The following is a 23,418-nucleotide window of genomic DNA, read 5'->3' as shown; positions in this document are numbered from 1 at the left end:
GGGGTGCATGTGTCTTTTTGAATTATGGTTTTCTCTGGGTATATGCCCAGTAGTGGGATTGCTAGATCATATGGTAATTCTATTTTTCGTTCTTTAAGGAACCTCCCTACTGTTCTCCATAGTGGCTGTATCAATTTACATTCCCACCAACAGTGCAAGAGGGTTCCCTTTTCTCCACACCCTTCCCAACATTTTTTTGTTTGTAGATTTTCTGATGATACCCATTCTAACTGGTGTGAGGTGATACCTCATTGTAGTTTTGATTTGCATTTCTCTAATAATTAGTGATGTTGAGCAGCTTTTCATGTGCTTTTTGGCCATCTGTATGTCCTCTTTGGAGAAATGTCTATTTAGGTCTTCTATCCATTTTTTGGTTGGGTTGTTTGTTTTTATAATATTGAGCTGCATGGGCTCTTTGTATATTTTGGAGATTAATCCTTTGTCCGTTGATTCATTTGCAAATATTTTCTCCCATTCTGAGGGTTTTCTTTTCGTCTTGTTTGTAGTTTCCTTTGCTTTGCAAAAGCTTTGAAGTTTCATTAGGTCCCATTTGTTTATTTTTGTTTTTATTTCCATTACTCTAGGAGGTGGATCAAAAAAATCTTGCTGTGATTTATGTCAAAGAGTGTTCTGCCTATGTTTTCCTCTAAGAGTTTTATAGTGTCTGGCTTTACACTTAGGTCTCTAATCCATTTTGAGTTTATTTTTGTGTATGGTGTTAGGGAGTGTTCTAATTTCATTCTTTTATATGTACCCTCCAGTTTTCCCAGCATCACTTATTGAAGAGGCTGTCTTTTCTCCATTGTATATCCTTGCCTCCTTTGTCATAGATTAGTTGACCATAGGTACATGGGTTTATCTCTGGGCTTTCTATCCTGTTCCATTGAACTATATTTCTGTTTTTGTGCCAGTACCATATTTTCTTGATTACTGTAGCTTTATAGTATAGTCTGAAGTCAGGGAGTCTGATTCCTCCAGCTCCATTTTTTTCCCTCAAGACTGCTTTGGCTATTCAGGGTCTTTTGTGTCTCCATACAAATTTCAAGATTTTTTGTTCTAGTTCTGTAAAAAATGCCACTGGTAATTTGATAGGGATTGCATTGAATCTGTAGATTGCTTTGGGTAGTATAGTCATTTTCACAATATTGATTCTTCCAATCTAAGAACATGGTATATCTCTCCATCTGTTTGTATCATCTTTAATTTCTTTCATCAGTGTCTTATAGTTTTCTGCATACAGGTCTTTTGTCTCCCTAGGTTGGTTTATTCCTAGGTATTTTATTCTTTTTGTTGCAGTGGTAAATGGGAGTGTTTCCCTAATATCTCTTTCAGATTTTTCGTCATTAGTGTATAGGAATGCAAGAGATTTCTGTGCATTAATTTTGTATCCTGCAACTTTACCATATTCATTGATTACCTCTAGTAGTTTTCTGGTGGCTTCTTTAGGATTCTCTATGTATAGTATCATGTCATCTGCAAACAGTGACAGTTTTACTTCTTCTTTTCCAGTTTGTATTCCTTTTATTTCTTTTTCTTCTCTGATTGCCGTGGCTAGGACTTCCACAACTATGTTGAATAATAGTGGTGAGAGTGGACATCCTTGTCTTGTTCCTGATCTTAGAGGAAATGCTTTCAGTTTTTCACCATTTAGAATGATGTTTGCTGTGGTTTTGTCATATATGGCCTTATTATGTTGAGGTAGGTTCTCTCTATGCCCACTTTCTGGAGAGTTTTTATCATAAATGGATGTTGAATTTTGTCAGAAGCTTTTTCTACATCTATTGAGATGATCATATGGTTTTTATTCTTCCGTTTGTTAATATGGTGTATCACATTGATTGATTTGCGTATATTGAAGAATCCTTGCATCCCTGGGATAAATCCCACTTGATCATGGTGTATGATCCTTTTAATGTGTTGTTGGATTCTGTTTGCTAGTATTTTTTTGAGGATTTTTGCATCTATATTCATCAGTGATATTGGTCTGTAATTTTCTTTTTTTGTAGTATCTTTGTCTGGTTTTGGTATCAGGGTGATGGTGGCCTCATAGAATGAATTTGGGAGTGTTCCTTCCTCTGAAATTTTTTGGAAGAGATTGAGAAGGATGGGTGTTAGCTCTTCTCTAAATGTTTGATAGAATTCACCTGTGAAGCCATCTGGTCCTGGACTTTTGTTTGTTGGAAGATTTTTAATCACAGTTTCAATTTCATTACTTGTGATTGGTCTGTTCATATTTTCTATTTCTTCCTGGTTCAGTCTTGGAAGGTTATACCTTTCTAAGAATTTGTGCATTTCTTCCAGGTTGTCCATTTTATTGGCATAGAGTTGCTTGTAGTAGTCTCTTAGGATGCTTTGTATTTCTGTGGTGTCTGTTGTAACTTCTCCTTTTTCATTTCTAATTTTATTGATTTGAGTCCTCTCCCTCTTTTTCTTGATGAGTCTGGCTAATTGTTTATCAATATTGTTTATCTTCTCAAAGAACCAGCTTTTAGTTTTATTGATCTTTGGTATTGTTTCCTTCATTTATTTTCTTCACATAGCACACACCCCTCACACACATGCACCCCTCATAGCTGACACACACACCACAGACACACACACACCACATGCACGCACACACCACATTCATGCACACCCCTCTCATACACAAGTCTTGACGCTCTTCACACACACAGACACGTGTGGCCTCTCGACACCTGTGTCAGGTCACTGGCTGCACAGACCCATGTGGCAAAAAGAACCGTCGTTCTCTGCGCTCTTGTGGCAGGTGAGCTTCACTAGATGCAACTCCTTCCAACTCCATCCCAACGACTATCCGCGGAGCACCGGCCGCCCTCCTGGTTCACAGCTGAGGCGACGGGGCCTGCAGAAGGGCTGGCGTCTCCCATGTCCCGGGGCCGCTGAGGGCCTGGAACAGAGCCAGGGTTGCCCTGCCCAGCCGATGGCCTGCTGTGGGCTGAGCTGGAGCCCTGGGGCCCAGGAGGGAAGGCTGGCAACCCCGTCCCCATGGAGGCCACCTTCCAAGAACACTGCCCAGGGGCTGCAGCCCCAGGCCTCACGCAGGTACAAGTGGATCACAGGGCGGCCTGGGGTGGGGGGATGGGGGCAGCTGGCTCAGGAGGGAACAGGACCCCCTCTCAGCTGCCCCATCCCCTGCCTGTGCACCCCGTGTCCCCCTGCTGCAGCGTCGGCCTGTGTTCCCTCTGGTGTCGCTAGGCTGGTGGCCTGGCCTTCATCCCCAGGAAGCAGCAGGTCACCGCTGTCCCTCCCCTGTGACTCACACGACCTTCCTCCCTCCATGGGCACCGGGGACGCGAATGGCTCAGGGTTGGCAGTGCTGCTTCTCAGGATAGGGTCTTGTATTGGTCAAGTCAACGACGAGGCGAAGAAAACTATGTTTCATTGAGCATCTGTGATGCACTCTATTTAATTTAATACTTGATGAAACCAGAGGAGCAGCTTCGACTCTGGAGGACAAACTCCTGGGCTCTCGTAGAGCCTGCTGAATGCCAGCGGTAGTCCTGGCCAGGTCCCTGCACCCCCAACACTGGCTGAGAAACCCTGGCCACATAACAACCCCCCAAGACTCAGTTTTCCCATCTGTAAAATGGGGTGATCACGTCTACCTCTTTCAAGGCAGCTGCTGCCTCCCCTTAATCTAATATTCACACAGCCTAACCTGGGGCCTGGAGTCATAGATGCTCAATAATTATTGCTTTGGTAACAGGTTGATGCTTGAACGATTGTGGTACATATTTGAAATGCTTTACAAGGCTTGCTGTACAGTAGGGTTCTCCAGAAGCTAGTGTCTTTTGCCCTGTTGTGGTGGTGGGGTCATGCAACCAGAGGCTGAAGTTTCCTCTCTCCTGTTCACCTGCATAACACACGTGTGCGTGTGCGTGAGTGCACACATGTACACACATACACCCACGTGCACAAGCACACACCCTCCCTCCTTTGTTCAAAGTTGCCCTCTTGGCGCCCCCGGACCCCAGCTTCCTCATCACCTCTTGCTCTATGATCCTCCCCGTCTCCTCGCCAGCCCTTGACAGCACAGTTCCCACGTGGCAGCCGCCAGGTCCTCTCTCCCTGCCCTGTCTCCCCACCACCCTGGGCTCGAGGCAGATGTTCAGCAGCCCGCCATCTTCTCCTGTCACTCTCTGGCCATGCCTGGCAGCTGGATTCGCAATTCACCTTGTTTACAATGCATTATAATTGCAGACACAGGTTCTGCTGTCACTTGTAATTTTATCTTGTCCTCTTCTCCCTGCACACTCCCTTGCCTAGGTGTCAAGGAGTTGCTTTTGTGAGAGGTAGTATTGGCAGGGAATGTGCTCCAATATCCAGCAAGAAACCAACTATTATCTCTTCTCTTTCCCTCCCTCTCCGCTCAAGACAGGAAATAGGCCAAGAACAAACCTGCCCTCCTGCAGCCCTGCCCACCCCGTTCCTCCTTTCCTGGGTTCCTCACCTCTTCCAGTCACCTGGGCTTCTGCTTGGACTTTGCTCCAGGAAGTTCGGAGGTTAGAGGGGGACAAGCAGGGAAGCCATTTACCTCCTTGCTGATCTTTGGAGGGTGGGGCATGGGAATCTCCTGAAGACAGGCTGCCCTCCCGCAGGGTTAGGGGGCTGAGGTCCAGAGCGCATGGGCTCACGCTGATTCCATCAGCGCATCTGAACAGATGCAGGAGAAAGACCCGCCCACCCCATGCCAGTCTACGCAGGCCACCTTACCCAGGCCCCGTTACAGCTCTGCAAAGAGGGCATTATTATCCCTGTTCACAGCTGAGGAAACCAAACCTCGGTGCCCAGCGGAAGGCCACCCAGCTAGTCGTGTGTGGGAAAGCTGGGATCTAAACCAACGCCATCTAGTCCGCCAGTTCCCCGTGTTCTAATTGTTTTGTTTTGCATGCTTATCTGCACTTCTGAGTGCATCCGTCTCTGCCCTTACCATCTTGATTTATGACGACCTGTTTGTCTGTCTGTCTGTCTGCTACTAGATGCAGAATCCTCCAGGGCAGAGCCTGCTTCTTCTTTCCCTTACTCCCTTCAGCACCCAGCACAGTGGCCAACGCTGAGTGGATCTTCTACATATATTTGTTAAGAAGGAATGTATTCAGAGGGTTGATATTTCATTGGTTGGGTTGCTGTCTGGCAATTGCTAAATTCTGTGCACCAGCCTTATATACACTTGTTTCTGATGAACATGGGAAATTCAAGATGCATAATTTTGATTGTCTTAGACAAAGTTAGAAGGCAGGACAATTTAGAGTATATACCCCATGACAATTATATTCAAGAAAAAAAATGCATACCCATAGTCCCATTTATAAGTTGTTTAATTTGGTACTCGAAAGGATTTGGGAGAGAAATTCTGGTATGTCCTGCAGATTTGGAGAATATACATAAAGTTGTCCTGTGTCTGTCCAAGTAATAATAGTGTTTGTGTTAGGGCGGAGGAATTAGGAGTGGGTGTCCTTTCGGCTCTTTTCCCCCACCCCCAGTCTTACATAATGTTCTCATGTTATATCTGTAACAAAAAATTACTAATTTAAGAAAGATTGGTCGCGATCTTTTTTCCAAGGAAAATATTGCAGCATCTTGAAGGGATGAAATATGCTCTGGCTTGTGGATCTGCACAAGACCTAGAGCAGTCAGTAGGAAGGAAGATAGATCATTACATGCTCTAAGTGTCCCAGCAATCAGTTCTCCCCTCTCCCTCTGCTGGTGCTCTGTCCCTGCTCAGGCGCTCACTAGCTGTGTGGCTTTGAGCCACTTACTCAACCTCTCTGTGCTTCTATTTCCTTATTTGTAAACCTGAGCTAATGATGCCTCTGCCTTATAGAATTTTGTTGGATTAAGTTGATCATAAAATGCATGAAGAGTGCCTAGCACAGTGTCTAATACACAGTAAGCCTTCAATTAATGAGGGCTCTTAATACCGTGGCTGTTTTCACGCTTTGCGAGTGAGGACAGTGCCCTGACAGAGGTTGGGCGGCTGCAGCCGAGTCTCAGCGTGAGACTTGCTGCTCTGTGTGGGCTCTACGTGGGGCAGACGGGGCTCACGCAGCCACCGCCCAGGCACGGCCACCAGCAGATCACCTGCTGGCGGCTGGCCCTCCCTCCACATCGCTATGGGCCTCCACCAGCTGAAGGCGATGAGAAAGCTTTGATGAGATCCAATTAGGAAAACAGAGTCTGCATTCAAGAGGGCTGAGCAGTTCATACAGAGGAAAGAAAAGACCCTGGAATTAGTCTAAGTGCTCTCCTCAGATATCCTCACAAGCTAAATAGTTAAGAAATATGTATCATTTAGCAGAACTGACCCCCCGGGGTGTTTGTCTCTCATCAGCTGGGACGTTATTATTATTCTGCAAATGACATCTCCATCTCCAGTCACTGTGTTCCCCCCTCCCTCTAAACGTGCATAAATAAGTGATATTTAGAGAGCGGCTGACTGGGGAGGAGGCTTGGCTGAGATAGAGGGACAGAGGCCTGTGTCTCCAGGGACCCCCTTCACGAGCCCCAGGACGGGCTCTAAGAGTGCTTGACCTGACTCCTCTTTCCCTGGATGATGGGACGCTTGATCTAGATGCCTCCAAGTATACTTGGTTCAGTCTAATGTGTATCTTCCTTTTTCAGTCAAATTCAAGATTATTATTTAAGGGAAAGTCCAGTGATCAGCAAACATTTTCTGTAAAAAGCCAGATGGTGAGTATTTTAGACTTTGAGGGCCAAATACTGCAAATACCTAACTTGGCCATTTCGGCAACACGGGTAAATGAATGACAGTGGCTGTGTCTCAATAAAACTTAATTTATAAGAACGGGCACAAGGGCCATAGTGGGCTGACCCTCACGTACCCCCTCCAGGTTTTCCTCCTCTCCTGCCTCCCTGTGCCTCCCCTCCAGCTCCCTCCACTGTGCTCTGCTAGCCAGGATTCCTCTGGGGTTTGTGGGTGTCTGAGGGTGCCCTGGAGCATGAGCTCTCCTCCTAAGCCCTTGCGGGTCTTCTACCTGCATCTCTGTGGCGTGGCCCCAGGACTCCATCAGGCTTCCTCTTGGGGCTGAAACTTGATTTATTCTCCCAGTTAATTTGAGGCTCAGTTTGGGCCTTCAGGAAACGTAGGGCCCCTTTAATGCCACGCAGGCTGTTTCAGCCGTCTGTTGCTCTGTCTCCCCTCCCTCTTCCCCTCTCTTTCCACCCCCTTAAGCTCTCAACCTCTTCCCCTCCCCCTTTCTCTCCTCCCCTCTTCCGTGTCCAGCCTCCACTTTCACTGCCTTCCCTGCATGTGTTGGTGGTGAAACATCTGCAGAGTCTTCCTTCACACTCTAGCCTGAATCACTTCCCCCTCCAGCCCTCCTACTCACTTCAACTCCTCCAGCCCCCAGGCAGGGATCCCCTTTTCCCCCAACTGGGCATTCCAGCCCCGAGCTCAGAAGTCCTTCTTCCTACTGCTGTGTGGACTGCACCTGCTCTGCGCCCTCGTTCCCGGGGAAGGAATGGGTCGTGGTCCAGCCTCCTGAGCTCTGCACTCCGAGGTCTCCACGATAATGATTCCACTTTTCATGTCGCCCCAGATGGAGGGGGAGGAGGCAAGCAAGCAGGGGACACGTTCCATCAGAATGTCTTGTTTCCTAAGGGTGACACCCAGATCAATCTCCTGGCAAAAGTGGCCACATCATTCTTTTTTCTTTTCTTTTAAATTAATTTTTATTGGAGTATAGTTGCTTCACAGTGTTGTGTTAGTTACATATATCCATTCTTTTTTGGATCTCCTTCCCATTTAGGGAAGCAGAACAATGTCCCCACAGAACATTGAAGAGAGTTCCCTGTGCTGTACCGTAGGTTCTCATTAGTTATCTAATGAGTTTATACATAGTATCAGTAATGTATACATGTCAATCCCAATCTCCCAATTCCTCCCACCCCCCCTTTCCCCCTTGGTATCCATACATTTGTTCTCTACGTCTGTGTCTCTCTTTCTGCTTTGCAAATAAGATCATTTTGGTGTCCTTTATTATTAGATTTAGGGAAACTACATTCAGAAGGACTCAGAACAGTCCATTCGCCCAAGTGAAGAAAAATTCCACAGTTTATCAGGAAATCCCCAAGAAGGACAAGCCGCAAAACTCTAAACAATGCCAGCCTGGGTAGCTCAGGACCTCAAGCTTCCACCCTTTGGCTGTGATCTCGTTCTGTTCCTCCAAGCTCCAAGGGTATTCGATTCTGCCACATAGGTCTTTAGCACCTTAGGCCTTCTTAACTGCCATTTTAGAGAGAAGCATTTGGTTCACCATATTTTTATATATCTATTCAATCATTCTAAATAATTATTGAACACCTACCTTGTGCTAAATATATTTCTGGGCATTGGGGTTACATAATGGTGAACAGGAGAGATCCCATGCCTCCCTAAATGGCTCACAACAGTTAAATAATGTGATGTGACGAATGCTGTAATAGGAAAGACACAGGGTACCATGCAGGCACCTGGCAGGAGGAGTCAATGTGCTCGAGGAGCTGGAGTTTTCCAGGCAGAGGAAATGGTGGTGGTGGTGGTTGGGTGGTGATGAAAAAACAGGTTTCTCCAAATGAGAGCCTATGTCTGTAGCAGAGAGTGAAATCCAGGCTCCCGTCTCTGTGGTCAGAGTTATACCCCCAGGTGGCCATCCTTCTGGAATAAACATAGTTTAGGAGTTGAGCATATAACCCAATTGCTATAAAAGTGACTGTCTTAGGCTGATTATCTTCCTAGACTTCTCCGGAATAGTACGCATCCCCTCTCAGAGCCAGCACACCTCTTGGTGGCCAGAGCTGAACCACACAGAAGTAGCCGCTCAATCTGCATCTCTTATAGATTTGAAATTATTAATAATCCGAGGTGTAGCTATCCATGTCGGGACTCCTCCCCAAGCAGCTTCCTCTGGGGAATTGGGGTGAGGGCTGTGGGGAGACACCTTGCTGTTTAATAAATAATAGAAAAGATTCATAAAGTGTCTGGGAGGCACATTCCTCATGCAGAAATGTTACGGAATAACACAGGATGAATAATAGAAAAGGTTATTGAAAAATTCATAATTTCCAAGTGCCAGTGAAGGGCAGATCCTGTACAGTCTATTTGCCTGTAGAAAAGTGATTAAAATATATATTATTGTCCTGTCTATAGGAAAATGTATTATTAAGTGGATACTAGCATGACATTTGAAAAATCCATTTCATTCCATTTAGCAGCAAAGGGGTTTTGGCTGCTGCTTTGTGTTCGCAGGTTTCACAAGCATTTTAATAAGCCATTTAAAAAATAAAAAGGGATTTTAATTATGGCCCCCTGCCTCCCAGCCATACTCTTGCTTTGCATTTACAATTCTTTTGCCAAAGAAATTTAAAAACACATAATAGGGAATGTAAATATCCTGCCTACATTTATTATGTCACTTGCCAAGAGAGGAAACTGATCATTGACCGGTATTTATGGGTTGAAAGAACAGAGGGTGGGAAATGGATTTGCTGGTCCAGGCAAAACAAGGAGCAAAGCCTCAGGGTAAAAGGCCTGCAATCCCTGCCAGCCTAAATGTGGCTACTTTTCTAATGGATGTTCCAGTGTTTTCCCTGTGAAACGAGGAGTTCCTTTGAGGCGTGCTTCTAAATGGTGACCTCAGGAGCAGGGATCATCTGATTTATCCATCTGCTTCTGAGCAGGGTGTAACTTCCTAGTTTGAAGATTCTCATTCCCAGTAAAATACAGAGCTGGGTTCCGAATAGACTCAGATTTGGGGATTGGGACGGGACAGCTGTCTGATCCTTGCTCAGGGTGAATTTTCCCCACCAGTTAAGGGAGCGGGTGGAGGAAGATGGAGTCTGAAAGGGATGGGCCACATCCTAGCAACCACAAGGTCGTACTCAGCTTGTACAGCCGGTGGTCCGATGGTCTTTCAGTGAGTGAACAGGTAGACAGCAGTGGCCCAGAGGTCATCCAGCAGTTGGTATAGGAATCCAGGTGGAAACTACGTGGTATTACAAATAGCACATCCATAGTCCCTCTCTCTTAGCAACTGGGTAGTTTTGCCAGAATCACCTAACCTCTCTAGGTCTCAGTTTAATAATAAAAAATAGAGCGCTTTTCACGAGATCATAATTTTTAATATTTTTACTTATTTATCCTATTATAAAAATAGATCGTTAAGCCATTTGTTCTAATGGAATTTCACTTGCAAGCTGATAAAATTGTTTCTCTAGTTAAAGAAGAGTCAGGGGATCAAATTGCCTCCTACCTCAAACCAATTTCCTTCCTGTTTTCCAAGGCAACCCCCAGGAAGACCAGAGCTCTGATTCCCTAGGGATTCCTGGAGTACAGGGTAAAAACCAATGTACTCTTTCAATTATAAGTTTCTGCTATTGAACTGTGGCCCGTGTATGATTTGTTGAAACGAGAGAATGGCTTCTTCTGGCCTCAGTTTTACTCCCACTTATTTAGACTCATCGTATATTTATCTTTTACTCAACAAGCATTGCACATGCATTGCATGTAGAATACTGGGCTAAGTAATGTTTGAATGTAGAACGTGTGTAAGACGTGGAGCAACAGGCACCTAAACAACTTGCTATAGTTCAAAACACAGGAAATAAGGGTGATATTGGAGGTACAAATAATTTTTTTTTTTACAAGTAAAAACTGAATTAGGTTTAAAATAAACTAACTAAACATCTCTGTCAGAGTAAGGTTGGTCTCATAAAATTAGTTAGGAAGCGTTCCCTCCTCTTCGATTTTTTGGAAAAGTTTGAGAAGGATCGGTATTAAATCTTCTTTGAATGTTTGGTAGAATTCACCAGTGAAGACGTCTGGTTCAGGACTTTTGTTTTTTGGAGGTTTTTGATTACTGTTTCAATTTCCTTACTAGTGATCAATCTATTCAGATTTATTTTCTTCATAATTCAGTATTAGGAAGGTTATGAGTCTAAGAATTTATCCATTTCTTCTAGGTTGTCTAATTTGTTGATGTATAGTTGTTCAAAGTATTACTTTATGATCCTTTGTGTTTGTGGTATTCTTGTAATTTCTCCTATTTCATTCCTGATTTTATTTATCTGAGCCTCCTCTCTTTTTTTCTTAGTGAGTCTAGCTAAAGGTTTGTCAATTTTGTTTATCTTTTCAAAGAACCAGCGCTTAGTTTCATTGATCTTTTCTATTGTCTTTTTAGCCTTTCATTTATTTCCACTCTGATCTTTATTATTTTCTTCCTTTTACTGACTTTGGGCTTTGTTTGTTCTTTTTTCTAGTTCCTTTAGGTATAAGGTTAGATTGTTTATTTGCTACTTTTCTTGTTTCTTGATGTAGGCCTGGACTGGTATAAACCTCCCTCTTAGAACCACTTTTGCTGCATCCCATAGATTTTGGTATGTCGTGTTTTCATTTATCTTCAGGTAATTTTTGATTCCCCCTTTGATTTCTTCAATGACCCAATAGTTGTTCAGTGGCATGCTGTTTAGTCTTCACAGATTTGTGATTTTTCCAGTTTTCTTCCTGCAGTTGATTTCTAGTTTCATCACATTGTGGTCAGAAAAGATGCTTGATGTGATTTCAAGCTTCTGAAATGTACTGAAACTGGTTTTGTGTCCCAACATACGGTCTTCCCTTGGGAGAGTTCCATGTGCACTTGAGAAGAACATGTATTCTGCTGCATTTGGATGGAATGTTGTGTATAAATCCATTAAGTCCATCTGATTGAATGTTTCATTAAGGTCAGTGTTTCCTTGTTGACTTTCTGTCTGGATGATCCATCCATTGATGAAAGTGGGGTGTTAAAGTTCCCTAGTATTATTGTTCGCTGTCAGTTTCTCCCTTTAGGTACATTAATAATTGCTTTAGATATTTTGTTGCTTCTATGTTAGGTGCATATATATGAATAACTGTTATAACTCCTTGATGAACTGTCCTCTTTATGACTATGTAATGTCCATCATTGTCTCTTGTTACCTTTTTTGGCTAATATGAATGTGGCTGCACCCACTTTCTTTTGGTTTCCATGTGCTTCAAGAATTATCTTCCATCCCTTCACTTTGAGCCTATGTTTGTCTTTAGAGCTGAGATGAGTCTCCCGGAGGCAGCATAGAGTTGGGTGTCTTGTTTTTTAATCCATCCGGCCACTCTGTGTCTTTTGAATGGTGAATTCAACCCATTTACACTTAGGGTGATTATTGCTAAATGAAGAGTTAGTGCTGCCATTTTATCTTTTGTTTTCTGGTTGGTCTATATCTCCATTTTTCCTTCTGTTTTTGTCTGTCATTTTAACTTGGTAGTTTTCTATGATGTTTTTCTTAGTTTTCCCTTTTTTTTTATGTTTTGCATCCATGCTCTAGATTTATATTTTGTGATTACCATGAGCTTTGTATTAAATGTCTCATAGATAAAACCATCCTTTTTCTGCTAATACCATCTTATCTTCATTTGCCTACATGGGTTCTGTCCTTTCACACTTTTATGTTTTTGTTGTCTCAAATTATCCCTTTTTAGGTTGTGAGTTTGTTACCAAATTGAAGTAGCCATGGTTACTTTTACTTCTTTTTTCCCCTTTAAACGTTATGCTATAATTGTTTAACAACCTATTCTGATTGCAATTTTCTTATTTTGTCTATTTATTTATCACCTTACTCAAAGTTTGTGTTCTTTTGCTTTTTTGTTCCAGGTAGAAGAGCTCCTTTCCATGTTTCTTGTGTGGCAGGTCTAGTGGTGATGAACTCCCTCAGCTTTTGTTTGTCTGGGAAAGACTTTATTTCTCCCTCATATCTGAAAGATTACTCTGTCAGATAGATATTCGTGGCTGACAGTTTTTATCTTTCAGTATTTTATGTCTGTCATTCTACTCTCTCCTAGCCTGTAGATTTTCTGCTGAGAAATCTGCTCTTAGCCTAATGGGGTTCCTTTGTAGGTTATTGTCTTTTTTTCCAACTGCCTTTAAAATTCTTTCTTTGTCATTGACTTTAGACAGTTTTAATATTATGCGTCTTGGAGAAGATCTTTTTGCATTGAGGTAATTAGGTGTTCTCTTAGTTTCATGGACTTGTGTATCCAGTTCCTTCCCAGGTTTGGGATGTTCTCAGCTCTTACTTCTGTAAACAAGCTCTGTGCTCCCTTCCCCTGTCTTTTCCTTCTGGGATGTCCACTGTCCTTCTGTTGCTCTTCCTGATGGAGTGGTATAACTCTCATAGGATTTCGTTTTTTTAATCTTAGCTCTCTCTCCTCTCCTACCTGAATCATTTCTAGATTTCCGTCTTGGAGCTCACTAATTCTCTCTTCCTTGTGGTCTGCTTTATTCCCATAGCTTTCTAATGCATTTTCCGTCTCATTTATTGAGTTCTTCAGCTCCAGAATTTTGGTTTGATTCTGTCTTAGAGTTTCAGTCTCTTGGTAAAGTATTCCTTCTGTTCATTAGTTTTATTCCTGAGCTCACTGAACTGCCTGTCTGACTTTTCTCATAGCTCATCAAGTTTCCTCATGACGGCTATTTTGAATTCTCCATCAGTTAGATCCCAGTATTCCATGACTTCAAGTTTGGTTTCTGGAGAATTGTCATCTTTTTGTGGTCCCATGTGTTACCGTGCTTCTGCATGGTGCTTGGTGAGTTGTTCTTCTGCTGGCCCATTTGAAGTAGCCAATACCTTCTTAGGTAAAGCTTTTTTTACTCGATTCTAACAATTCAATAGGTTGGTAATTAGAGGCCTTTCTTTTGGTTTCCAGTAGGTGGCGCTGTATCACAAAATTTTTTTTTTTGGTTTCTCTCACCTGAGCTGCCTTTGGTGGTATTTGAGAACCTGCACTTTCCATTCTCCACTGACTCTGCCAAAGATTTGCCTGGTGTCCTTGTTGTTGCTCCTTGTGCCTCTGGGGTTGCTGGTGCCTTGCTGCTGTCACTGGTGTTGCCATAGGGGCACTGGGATGGCGGGAGCCTCCACTGCGTCCAGGGTTGCCTGGGTCACGGGCACCACAGTGACAGCAAGGGGTGGGAGCCAGGGCTGTGGACACTTCTGCCCAACCTGGGGTTGTCAGGTTCACGAGTGTCACTGCTGCGGTCAGGGAGGCTGGCGTCACGGGTGCCACCATGGCCGCAGGGACTGAGGTCACTGGCCCCATGACCACTGCTGCCTGTTCCCTGTGGCCGTGGACCCTGCTGCAACCAGGAGGCCAAAGTCGTGTGTGCTGCTGCCTGCTTCTCTGGAACTGTGGGCGCAGCTCCCCAGCTGGAAAGCCAGGCTCGTGGGCATGGCCTCCGCTGTTTCCCCAGTCCTCCCACCTCTAGATGTACAGATGTGTGGCATTCTCCAGCATGCTGGTGTGTTGGTCAGGGGCACCTTCGGTGAGTTGCGGATGTTTTACTGGTCGTAGATTGAAGGGGAGACAAGGGTGTGCACTCATGCCACCATGATGCTGACGTTCCTCCCTCCTCGGTAACTCTGAACAGCTTGATTGAGGTGTAATTCACACACCTTGCAATTCACAAGTTTAAAGTGTAAAAGTCGGTGTTGGTTAGTATATTGACAGAGCTGTGTACCCATCACTACAGTCTGTTCTGAGACATTTCTGCAGCCCATAAAGAAACCCTGTACGCGCACTAACAGGCATCCTGACATCTCCCCTCACCCGCGGTCCTAGGCAGACAGTAGTCTACTGCTGTCTCTACAGACATGCCTGTTCTGGGCATTGCATGTAGATGGAATCATGCAACATGTGCCCTTTTGTGGCTGACTTCTTTAACTTGACCTAATTTTTTCAAAGTTTATCTATGTTGTTGCATGTATCAATATTTCATTCCTTTTTATGGCCAAATAACATTCCATTACATAGACATACTACACTCTGTCTAGCCATTCATCAGTTGAAGGACATTTAAGCTATTTTCACTTTTTATCTATAATAAATAATACTGTTATGAACCTGTATGTACAAGCTTTGGTGAGGACATATGTTTTCATTTCTCATGTGTATATACCTAGGAGTGGATTGGTTGGGTCATAGGGTAACTCTATGTTTAAATTTTTTAGAAACCACCAAACTGTTTTCCAAAGTGGCCTCACCGTCTTACAATCCCATCCTTGATGAATGAAGGTCCCAATTTCCCCACATCCACCCTAACACTTGACACTGATATTTTTCTTAAAACCTTCCTAATGAGTGTGAAGTGATATCTCCTTGTCATTTTTTAAAATTAATTAATTAATTAATTAATTAATTTGTTTGTTTGTTTTGGCTGCCTTGGGTCTTTATTGCTGTGTACGGGCTTTCTCTAGTTGCAGTGAGCAGGGACTACTCTTTGTTGTGGTGTGCAGGCTTCTCATTGCGGTGGCTTCTCTTGTCGTGGAGCACAAGCTCTAGGCAGTAGAGCCTCAGTAGTTGTGGCACACAGCCTCAGTAGTTGTGGCTCGCGGGCTCTAGAGCGCAGGCTCAGATGTTATGGCGCACGGGCTTAGCTGCTCCGTGGCATGTGGGATCTTCCCAGACAAGGGCTTGAACCTGTGTCCCCTACATTGGCAGGTGGATTCTTTTTTTTTTTTTTTTTTTTATTTTATTTTTGCCTATGTTGGGTATTTGTTTCTGTGCGAGGGCTTTCCCTAGTTGCGGCGAGCGGGGGCCACTCTTCATCGCGGTGCGCGGGCCTCTCACTATCGCGGCCTCCCTTGTTGCGGAGCACAGGCTCCAGACGCGCAGCCTCAGTAGTTGTGGCTCACGGGCCTAGTTGCTCCGCGGCTTGTGGGATCTTCCCAGACCAGGGCTAGAACCCGTGTCCCCTGCATTGGCAGGCAGATTCTCAACCACTGCGCCACCAGGGAAGACCGGCAGGTGGATTCTTAACTACTGCGCCACCAGGGAAGTCCCTCCTTGTCATTCTGATTTGAACTTTTCTAATGACTAATGACGCTGGACATATTTTCATGTGCTTATTGTCCTTCTGCACATCTTCTTTGAAGAAATGTCTCTTCGGATCCTTTGTCCATTTTTTAGATTGGATATTTGTCTTTTTGTTGAGTTATAAGAGTTTTATTTCATATTCTGGATACCAGTCCCTTATCAGATACATATCTTACAAATATTCTTTCATTCCATGGGTCTCCTTTCACTTTCTTGATGGTGTCCTTTGCATCACAAAATGTTTTACTTTTGATGAAGTTCAATTTATCTGTTTTTTCCTTCATCAGTCGTATTTTGTTATCATACATAAGAAGCCATTTCTTAACCCAGGGTTGCAAATATGTGCTCCTATGTTTAGCTGTTATGTCTGGGTCCATGATCAGTTTGAGTTAATTTTTACATATGATGTGAGACAGGAGTCCAGATTAATTCTTTTGCATGTGCATATTCAAATGTCCCAGCACCATTTGTTGAAAAGACTATTCTTTTCCCCACTGATTTTTTTTTTTTTTTTTTGGTGAACTTGTCAAAAATCAGTTGATCATAAATGTGAGGGTTTGATTTCTTTACTCTCTACTCTATTCCATTGATTTATATGTCTTTCTTTGTGTCAGTAATAAACTGTTTTGATTACTACAAACTTGTAGTTTTGAAATTAGTAAATGTGAGTCTTGCAACTTTGTTCTTCTTTTTCAAGATTGTTGTAGCTATTCTGGGTGCCTTGTATTTCCAAATCAATTTTAGAATCAGCTTGTCAATTTCTCCAATAAAAATCTGAGATTCTTATAGGAATTATGTTGAATCTGTTGACAAATATGGAAATTAAACATTTAAACAATATTACGTTTTCCAATATATGAACATGGAATGACTTTACATTTACTTGGGTCTTTTAAAATTTCTTTCAGCAATGTTTTGTAGTTTTCAGAGTACACATTTTGCATTTCTTGTATTAAGATTATGCCTGAGTATTTTATTCTTTTTGTTTCTATGGTAAGTGAGATTGTCTTCTTAATTTCACTTTTGGATTATTCATGGCTAGTGTATAGAAGTATAATTTATTTTTGTATATTTATCCTGTAGCCTGTGACTTTGCTAAATTCCTTTCTTAATTCTGACGGTTTCTCAGTGGCTTCCTTAGGATTAGCTCTACATAAGCTCATGTCCTCTGCAAATAGAGATACTTTTAATTTTCCCTTTTCAATCTATATGCCCTTCATTTTTCTTGCCTAATTGCCCTGACTAGAACCTCCAGTGCAATGTTGAATGTAAGTGGTAAAAGTAAACACCCCTGCCTTGTTCCTGGTCTTGGGGGAAAGCGTTCAGTCTCCTATCAGTAAGGGTGATGTTAACTGTGGGTGTTTTGTAGATGCCCTTTATCGGCATGAGGGCGTTGCCATCTATTCCTGGTTTGTAGAAAGTTTTTATCACATAAAGGCATCTTCTTCCATTTCAAGTCAGCTTACAACTTCTCTCCTTTGAGAGCCCTGATCCCAGCTCCTTGGACCCCTTCCTGGAGATCATCTAAGTCAGCTTCCCCAGCCCCACTTTATAATCATTGCTTCAGCCTTGTCCTTCTTTTTTTATATGACTTATTAAAAATTATAAGCACTTTTCACCTTCCTTGTGTTGTTTTTGTTTTGTTTTATTTCTTTATCCTACCATGTCCATGAAACTCTCCCTAGGAAAGTAGGGACCAAGTTTACCCTGTTCACTGCTGTAGTCTCAGATTCTACCACAGTTCCTGAGAGATGGTAGTTGATCAATCAATAAATATTGTTGAATAATTGAATAAGTGAAGAAATGAATGTGTCCTGTATAGGTATATAGATAGTGCTGAATGGTCACTCAGGAGATAGAAGCAAAAAAGACTGATGGCCAGTGATTGGACTTGAAGTAGAGATGACAAGTAATGAGTCAGGAAAATAGTAGAAAATCCTTTACAATGAAGGATTTCAAACGGTGGCCAAGACTGACTGCAAGAGAAGCTCTGTTGAAGTGGGACACCCTCATACCCCACCCCAAATCCAGGACACACTTGTTTAACGAGGGTGTTTTGTTTCTTTCCAGGGTAACAAAGAACAATAATAGCTATTACTCTCTCCCCAGTGGGCTAGCATCCTAGGCACGGGGCCAGCCTGCTCTGGGGGCTTCCCTACCCCAGCCTGCTGCGTGTCACAAAGGAAAGGCCATGCCAGAGGAGACGGCACAGGGGCCGGGTAAATCAACCTCCAAATGTACCTTTATCATCCGTTTCATCTTATTCCCTTCACCACCCTGGAGTTAAATCTGCCCGTTTCTCAGCCTCCTCCTCCTGAGCCTCCATCATGATCATCTAAATTAAAATCTGTTATGGGTTTCTGGGTAATCCCCTTTGATGCCCTGAGTACTGCAGGATCTGTTTTGCTCAGACCTAGCATGTACGTGCTGATAGCTTTTGAGCAACTGAAATGGCTTTGTGTATCTCACACAAATGTCTGCATTGCTTGCAAACAGCCAGGACCTGGCAGAAAAGACACATCCATGGCTGGAAGGTTTATGGATCTGTGAGTGGAATTGCCTTTGAGGGCAGCTCGGGAGGGCTCCTTGCGATGGTCTATTCACTTCCTCAGAGAGCGGAGGAAGAGGGTCCCGTGCTTCTCAGCAGTTTTGCTGATAGCGTCCTCCCCGTCGTTTATTTTGTTTGTTTGTTTCATCACAATCTTGTTCTGCTAGGCCATCCTGGTCACTGTAGTGGCCAAATAATGCATTTGAAAATTTTGATGAGCAAATGGTAACTTCTCCTGGGCCAATCAACCCCAACCATAACATGACCCATAATTTCAATTTTGTTGTTTTCCTATTTCTTTCTTTTCTTGCTAATGCATTTTGTCTCCTGGGGGAGGAAAGGTGGCTAGTGTATGAAATAGAAATAGTAGACATTTGGGGTTAGCAGACCTTGGTTTAAATTCTGCCAGTGATGATTCTAGCTACAAAATGCCAAACAAGGTAAAATTCAGTCTCATGGTCTATAAAACGAAGTCCCTAATACTCACGTACCACTTATTAAAAGAGATTATAATTGATGATTGCTGTACTGATTTACTTATTGTCAACCTCCCAACATATACGGTAAACTAGACCATAAACTCCACGAAGGCAGGGAATGATTGTTCTGTTTCCTTCTTTGGCAAAACTTAGTACACAGCACTCACTCAATAAACATTTCTGAATGAATGAATGAGATGAAGCAATGGGAAAGTGCTCCGGGTGACACAGTTGGTATTTATAAAATTAACTATTCCTCTCACTAGTTTGAATGTTTCTCAGATTCTGTCTACAGACTGGCAGATTTGAAAATCTCAGTTAAGGAGAAAGCGCCTTCTTTTTGAGCCTTCTCTATGCGAGAGTGTCACACCATTTTTCATAAGTGAGTCTAATACTTCCTGACCTGGGATCTGTGGTTGATCAGATGCAGATGAAGATTTGTCCTGGTCTCCAGGCCTGTTCCTGGGAACGCCTGCAGGAACTCTGTGTGCACCATCTCCTGTTCCCCTTCCAGCCTGCCAATTATCCCCCCTTTTCTCTTTCCCTTTCTCCTGCCCTCGCCCCCCTCTTTCCCTCTCCCTCTCTCTTCTTATGCCTTGCTTGGGAATCCTTCTCTGATACCACCTGGTGGAGGTGCTTCATTTGTTCAACAGGAAAACATTTTCAGAGACATTGGATTCAACAATGTCCCACAAAGTTGGCAGCAAAGTCACGATTAGATTAGCTATCAAACCTTTAATCCCTGATCTTTTTGACTCTCCTCTATTTATTCTACCTATAATACCTGGAAATATTGATTAAAATAATTATGTAGAACCTTTTTTTTTAAACCAAGGGAACTCCTTTTATCAAAATACATCTATGTTCATTCCCAATAGTTAAAACCAAGAAAAGTAGATGAGCTGGGGTCAGGGTGTGGACAGGAAACGCACCCACTCAGCTTCCCTCTGAACCCTGGGACGCTGGCTTGTGCCTAGGGTCAGGGTCTCCACGTGCTGGACGTGGTGAGGAGTGACTGCCGGGTTCCATCCCTGGGTCAGGCTGGTACGATCTTCCTGACTTGGTCTGTCTCGGCCACGCTAAGAGTGTGGGCCTGGGCTGCTTGGCGTGGTGGGTTATTTCACTGTCGTTATGCCCGGTTTAATAGTCGGTGTGAGGTGACGGTCAGAGCTGTGTTCTTCAAGTCATTAAACCCAGACAGGACCAAGTCTGAGAGTGCGCCGTGGGGAAGCCCCCGCCCACACCTGGTAATGGGCGCTTTGACCTAAGCCTCCTCCACCTCCTGTTTCAGTCTCCTTGGCGGCATCCGCATTCATGCTGTGTGGGTCCCTGACTATGACTCAGCCTGGGTTTCCATCCACAGCCTCTGACTTAATCCAGAGAAGATCAAAGGCTCCGTGATGGGGCGGGGCACTGAGAAAGCAGACTGTGGTTTGCATTTGAGCTGGATTTATGTCTTGGGTGTTTTTGTTTGTTTGTTTTGTATGAATGACAGTGGTAGCCCCTGGGTCTGGCACTTAACAGATGCTTATTAACTAGAGGAGGAAATAACTGCTCCCCTTTATTCGCCCCTCCCTAAAAGCCAAAACATGCGTCTGTCTTCAACCCTTCTACCCAGTCCCTAGTTCACTTAATATAAATGCTCATTAGGATGTGGGCTTAAGGTCATTATTCTCTCTCAGGGAGAAGATGCCAAACATAGGCTTTCCTCTTCCAGAGGATGGCGGGTCTCGGGATGCCTATCTGCCTCTTGCCTCCATCCCTTCATCTGGCAAAGGAGGTGGGAGTCTCTGCCCCTGGCAGCAGGAGAAACACATTCCTTTGTTTCAGTCACTTGCACAGTTCTGGCATTATCACCCGGGCAGCATCTTGTGGAAAACAAACATGTACAAGTACGAATTACTCCAGCTTTCCACAGTGGGTAGTCCTAAATAGGACACTTGCCAGTGGCACCAGAAAGATCATTAGATTGTCAAAAAATAAACAGGGTAAACTGAGAGATAACATAAGTCCGGTGCAAGCAAAGCAACGAGAGCCTGGGGCGTCAGCGATGGCAGAGTAGATGGAATCCCCCTCCATGCTGGGAGGGGCGGGATACTGCCACGCCCCTCACTGAGGCAGAAGCCAAGGTTTCGGGTTTAAACCATGATGGGAAACCCAGCCGTTTCCACCCAAAGTAGCTGTTGAGACAGAAGAGGAAGAAAGGAATTCAGTAAAAACCTTGTTTCTGGGGCTTTTGTTGGAGTTTTGGCCCAGAGAATTTGTTAGTAAATAAGTACTGAAATCTTCTCCGACATAGAACAGTTGCCCAAGTGTGGAGAAGACCCAGGGTCTAGTCTACAAGCAGACTGTTGTTTAAGGAGCTCTTGCCCCCAGAGCAAGAAGAGCTTGACTTTAACACAGATTATACACTGGGGCAAATGGGCAGAGCAGACAATAACTGAGGTTGGAGTTTAAGAAAGGCAAGAGCTTGGGGGGATGGGCAGGGGCAGGGCAACACCAGGAATGGAGAACATTCTGCATAGAGGCACTGGTGAAGTTCTCAGGTTGGTGCAAGTGACGCGTACGTTGAAATATACACTGGAATGAATGGTAAGGATCATATATGTCAGGCCAAGGAGTGTAGATGTCATCCGGACATCAGTGGAAAAACACTGGAAGGTTTTTCCAAGCAGAAAAATGAAATGATGAAAGTGGTCTTTAAGAAAAATCGATCTGGTCAAAGCATGCAGAATCTATTGGATTGGGAGCACGAGGGGTGGCCAGACAACTTGGGATACAGATGCAGATAACGTGTTGAGAGGTGAACGAAACCAGGACAGAGGTGGTGATAAAAAGGAAAGAGGGATGAGAAGAGAAGCATTTCAGCACTGACCATTGTGTGTAATACAGGGCAAAGGGGGTCATGGCAAGCTAAGCAGACACTGAGGTTTTCAACCTTTTCACCTTTTTAGGTGGAAACATGAGCAGAAAAATGTTAGGAGGAGAAGCTGACTTTAGGAGGAGGATGAATTTGGCTTTACTTAAATATGCCAAGTATGAGGTAATAGCCCGGCATCCTAGCACAGGTAGGTGGAGGAACACAATTAAAAATTGAACTTCAAATGGCACCTTGGATCTGTGCAGAACTACGTCCTGGTGCCCGCACATGTGATAGCATTTTATAATAATACTCTACACTCTGCATATGCACATGAATTTGGTAATTACAGGATAGATCCTCTAGCTCTTTGCCTCTCCTGCTCCTCTGTGTAGAATCATATGGCTCTGGGACCCAGAGAACAATCGATCAAAGAGGAATCCACTTATGTAAGGAAAGACAAAAAGAACAAGGAGCAAAGACAAAAGGTTTGCAATTCAAAAGGAGCTGACCAGACACTGGTCCTGCAATAGCAACGAGAGAGCTAGGACCAGCAGGGAATGAAGGAGAAAAGACAGGTGTTAGGAAGGAGGGCAGGGCTGGACTGAACTGGAATGGGGTGATGGGACGGAAGCTGGCAGAGCCAATGAAACACACTAAAATATGTCAACTGAGACTTTTCCCACTTGAAGATAGAATTGTCTATTTGTGTGTCTGTATGTGAACGTATGCTTCTGGAGATAGTCCAAAAGTAGATTCCAAATAGCTGGTGGTGGTAGCCAGCCTCCGAGACGAGCCCCAGTGACCCTCACTTCCTGAATGCACACCCTGTGTAGTCTCTTTCCACAGTGAATCAGGGCTAGCCCAATGCTAGAATATGGAGGAATTTATGGGATGTGACCTCAAAGGCTTGCTCATAAAAGGCATTACCCTTTTTGCCTTGATCTCTTGTATCACTTGCTCGGGAGTGAGCCGCCCCCCAAGCCCAAAGCACACCCAACATGCCCCCATCAACAAGCAGCCCCAATGTAGCAGCCACATGAGGGAGTCGCCTTGGAAGTGGGTCCTCCAGCCCCAGTCAATCCTATGGATGATGTCAGCCCCACAGGCTTTAGACTTCGACCTCATAAGTGACCCTGAACCAGAACTTCCCAGTCAAACTGCTCCTGAATTCGTTCCTGACCCACAGAAACTGTGAGAGATAATAAAGGATTCTTGTAGTCAACGCCACTAAGATTTGGGCTGATTCATTCCACAGTGATGGATAACTAATACACTAGAGTCATAAGAAATGTACGAGAACTGTTTAAAATGTTCCTCTCAATGCTTGACGCGAAAAATATTTTGGCTGCTGTAATGCATCGCCAAGCTATTGAAATGTATGAATAAATGTTTTCAGCCCAAAGTCTATCCAAAAATGTGCAAAGTCTCATGGAGGGAAGCAGAGCTCAGGAAGAGAAATGGATGCATATTAGATGTCAAGCACGTGCTTATTGAGTTAAATTGAATTGCAATTGCAGACAGTTACAGATGAAGCACTTTACATTGTCACCTCACGTGTTTATCAAACGCTGAACTACTGACAACAGTGTAGGACGTGAAACACTTCCGTGGCTTAGGTTAACGTGGT

The sequence above is a fragment of the Balaenoptera ricei genome, chromosome 8 (assembly GCF_028023285.1).
Source record: "Balaenoptera ricei isolate mBalRic1 chromosome 8, mBalRic1.hap2, whole genome shotgun sequence".
NCBI lineage: Eukaryota > Metazoa > Chordata > Mammalia > Artiodactyla > Balaenopteridae > Balaenoptera > Balaenoptera ricei.
The sequence above is the reverse complement of the archived record's forward strand: the minus strand, read 5'-3'. Positions refer to the sequence as shown.